Here is a 4648-nt window from a genome sequence, read left to right as displayed (position 1 = left end):
CCCGCCGCCGCCGCCGCCCGCGCATCCCCCGCCGCCGGCGGAGGGCGAAGCGCACCGCCCCGCCCCGCCGCGGCCAAGTTAAGAGGAGGAGGAGGAAGAGGAGGAGGAAGAGCGAAGGGGGGTGCCACCCGCCGCACGGCCCCCCCCCCCCCGGCCCGGCCCTGCCCGCCGGGGCCCTGCCGCCTCCCGGCGCCTCAGAGACGGCGGCCCGCAGCGAGGGGCCGGCCCGGGCACCCCAGCCCCTGCTCCGCCGAGCGGGGCGGCTCTCACCCCCTCCCGGGGCGGGGAGCAGGGGGGCTCGGCCCCTTCTTCCCCGGCGCCGCAGGCAGGCAGGCAGAGCCCCTCCCGTCCGCGGCGGGGGGAGCGGGGCTGCCCGCGGCTGCTGTGACCCCCCCGGGGGCCCGGCCCCGCAGCCAGCGCCCACCCCCGCCGCCAAACACAGGCGGTCCCCGCCGCGGGACCCTCCTCCTCCCCCTTCTCGGGACGATTTCACAGACGCCACAACCATGACGAGGAAATTTTTCTCCCTCCCAGTGACCCCAGAAGTTTTTTTCTTTTTTTTCTTTTCTTCTTTTCTTCTTTTTTTCTTTTTTCTTTTTTTTTCTTTTTTTTTCTTTTTTTTTTCTTTTTTTTCTTTTTTTTTTCTTTTTTTTCTTTTTTTTCTTTTTTTTCCTTTTTTCTTTTTTTTTCTTTTTTTTTTCTTTTTTTTTTCTTTTTTTTTCTTTTTTTTTCTTCTTTTTTTCTTCTTTTTTTCTTCTTTTTTTTTTAAACTTCCAGCCCGGCCAGCTGAGGGAGGAAGAGGGGGAATTGCTTACGCCGCCTCCCGCCGCGGCATGCGAGGCTGCCAGCCCCCAGCAGCGCACACGGCTGAAAAGCGTCCCGCTGTGCCCTGGGAAGCCTAAACGGACACCCCGGCAGCCGTGCCGGCATCCCCGGGGAGAGGGAGGTCCCTTACAGAGAGGAAAAGCTGGAGGAAGGGATTACGCGGCGGTGCCTGGGGCTCCTTCGGCCTTTTCTTAATAGCCTGGTGGGACGCCATCCCCGAGGGAGCCTCCAGCAGCATCGCATACGGGAGGGAGATGGGGAGTTGGGGAGATGGGGAGGCCTGCTCTTGCAAATGCAGCCCCTCCTGCCCACGGGGACCCCAAGCACTGTCTTAGCACACAGAGAGCGGGGCACTGGGAGAGCTGGCGGGGGCTGCAGCAGTCACCTGGCAAAACCGGAGGCGCACGGTAAAGCAAGGAAGTGCGTGGGAGACAGCTGGATGCCTGAAAAATGCCTAGAAGCTACAGGGTTAAGAGATGCCTACTGAAGGTGAAGCGAATGACAGCGCGGTGACGTGGGATGCATCATCCGGGACGGGCCCCTGCTTGAAGGCCGTGGCCTCCGGCACCGGGCTTTCTGCTGCAGAGGGGCTCGGTGGGGCGACTTCCCGGGGTCAATGCCGTGGCCCGGGGGGGGAGAGACCCCTCCTGTTTGTACAATTTGGGGATGTTGGAGGTGGGTGCACTCACACCTCATATTACCAAATTTAAGCTGGTTTTTGCCAGCGTGACATCTATAGCTCAGGAGGCCAGGAATTCACACGGTAACAATTTGGGTGCTGTTCAGCTGCTCAGAAAAATCAGCAGAGCCCAGAGACAAGACCACTGTTAGGGGTATCAGCCAAAAAGCGGTGCTTGGAGAACATCACAGCTGGATCAGCTTGGGACAGTACAAATAAGTACGGGGGGGCAGTTAGGGGGCACAGAGGTGAAAGATACTTAATAGTTTTCTGTAAAGTGTATAATTAAATAACAAAATCAAACTCCTTTCAATAGCTAACATGTTGCTAGTAACTGCCTAAATCATTCAGGTGCCACATGGCTCTATGGTAAACCAACCCCAAACCAACAAATGCAATGATGTCCCAGTCCCCCTATTCAAAAACATAATCGTGTATTTTCTTGATTTAACTTCTACATAACAAAACTGGGTTGAATTCAGTCGGAAACACAGTCAAGAATGCAAACTGAGCCCCAGCTCTCTAAACAGAAAAGCACGTGCCTGTTTACTGCAGCCTCACTCTACAGCACCTGCAGACTTTTCTTTAGAGAGATCTGCATTTTTCAAAACAGGAGAGGCAATACTTGAGATGTGGGAGCGGATCCTGATTGCTTAGCACCCATTCCTACCAAACTGATGTCACTGAGAACAGCGCTGGGCCCATAGCTGAGATACAACACCAGAACAAAGCAAACAACCTGAAGGCACGTGCCTTCCCAGGAGAGCTCTGTACCCCTGCCCGGAGCAAAGCGTGTGGCAGAGGCCCACCCACTTCACCTTGGATCACCACAAAAAGGGTTTTCACATCACTGTCAGGCTAGACATCTCCCGAGTACCCCATATTAGCTGTTCAGAGTATTCAAGGTAGCTTCAGAGGAAAGGAATTGCTGTGAACCTTTGTACCGTAGGAAGATCTCCACACAGCTCCTTTTGTTCAGGGCAGGCTTTTGTAATCCCTCATCTTGTTCCAGTACACAGTGGTGTTCCCAGTTCTTCCGTGTAAAAACAAAACAGGAAAATAAAATGCCTTCTCTTCTGACAGTTGTTGTGGGAACCCGAAATAAGCACATATCCTAAGGAAGCGAAACTTCTGGGAAGAGAACTGCGAGAGTAACCCCCCTTTTTTTAAAGATGTCAGCTTGCATTGCTTCTATTTACGTGAGGAAAGCACTTGACTTCCACTCATTCCGACTGGTATTTTCTGCCTTTGCAACAGAATTATCTTTGCCATTGTCGGCCTGCCCACAAACTGCATGTCACTCAATAGACCTCCGAGGCTCTCAGCACCTTGTCAGAGCTCTGGCTTCAGCTGGATTCTGCAAGGTCTTGGCTGGGGGTCCTCAACTTCTGCTGGGCTAAGGGTGGTGTGCACCATCCTGCAAGCTCATTAGATGTTTGGTTCTATTTTTCACTTTCAGTCTGACTGGTGCCACGCTTCCAACTTAACTAAAATACTCAAATCACGCAAAACACTACGCGCCCACCACTGCCTGCTCATGGAAGACGAGCCTATGCTGAAAATTCTACATCTAAAGGGCTTGAAGCTGACATACTGATTCCAGATCCTGAATTTTAGGAGTATGAAAGGTAGAAGTACTCCTATGCCTAACGCTGCACATGCAGGATCAGTTCATTATTCCCCCATGAGTACGATCCTGTTCCAGAAAAAGGAATCTTAATCCGGTAAGTACAGAAGTACAACATCCCCTTTTTGGAGTGAAAAGTAAAACTGTGGCACAGCTTTAAATCCTGCCACTGAGCACTTCTGGTGTGGCCACCCATTGCCTGTGGGCAAATTGGTAGCCCATGGCAATTTAATCTCATCCTCAGCTCAGGCAGCAGGACGTGCATATATAAGTCCTCTCGCCTCCCGGCTATGCTCCCGAGCATCCCTATTACAGCAGCGTAATGCCAGCTAGCCATTAAATCTGGGCACAACTGCTGTTGATGAAAGTTGGGTTAGTAAAATCATCTGTTACTGTGTGGCTCCAGAAAAGTTTTGCCAGAAAATGTTCATGCATGGCAAATAAATGCATTAGACTAGTGGTTTGCCAAGGAGGACGGTAGGACTCACAAGATTATCTGCAGTGTGGAACATAAAATGGATGTGCAGGAAGGACAGATAGTCCCAAAGGACATAGACATCTTCCAGATGAAAGTATCTTTTATTAGCAGCACCTTTTGTTGTTGCTCTACAAATTGTATCTGTCATACAGTTTTAAAAGTACATAGAGAGTGCGCATTTGCATTTGACAAGCTTTTCATGTGTATGCAGCATGGGCAGAGGCACTGCATGCGCAGCAGCTGCTCTTCAGCAGAGAATGGGAAACATGTATTTGCGTTGCTTTAAAGAAAGGCTTTTAGCGAAACACGTTTTATTCCTTCTTGTGTGACATGCAGGGTTACTATTTTCCATATTGAAGTTTTGAGACAAAGGTAATTAGTGGCAATTGCACCCTAGAGAATAAAGATGCCGACGGAGTATGTGTTTTATCCCCTTGCATTTTTGTGATCCTACTGTCTCATTGGAGTCATAAAACATTACGGGAATACATGCATTTTCTTGGCCACTTATTAGTTTGATTTCTACATAACAATTTTCCAGTCTTGCATTTTACTTTCACAATCTGGTAAACAATTTCATTCATTTCAAACACATGCAGAGTACCTACCACATACTGTTAATCAGCTTGCTGAAAGGACTCAGACCCTGTGAAGGTTACTCTGGCCAAAAATTCACTCTCACTTCTTCAACTGATGCAAACGCATCCAAAGCGATGCAGCAAAATTGTCGGAATTGGAGAAGAGGCCAGGGCCAAATCATGGGGCTTAAGAAGCCCAAGGCCAGGTAACTCTTGCCTCTTACACTTGCGATGTGAACCATGGCTAGAAATGCAAATGAAGTTGAATGAGCCTGTGGTTCTAACCTTGTGCTGCGCTGTGACATGTCAGCCCTGTTTTTTCATGTTTCTTTATCAGTGTAGTGGAAATGATCGAGATACTTGTCTTCTGTCACATAGAAGCAGGCTATGAAGACTTCTGAAAGCTATTTCCATACTATCTACATTTTCTCCACATGTCCTGCACCCTCCAGTCACTGTGG

This window comes from Pelecanus crispus, chromosome 2, assembly GCF_030463565.1.
Source record: "Pelecanus crispus isolate bPelCri1 chromosome 2, bPelCri1.pri, whole genome shotgun sequence".
NCBI classification, from domain to species: domain Eukaryota; kingdom Metazoa; phylum Chordata; class Aves; order Pelecaniformes; family Pelecanidae; genus Pelecanus; species Pelecanus crispus.
This window is presented reverse-complemented; position numbering follows the sequence as displayed.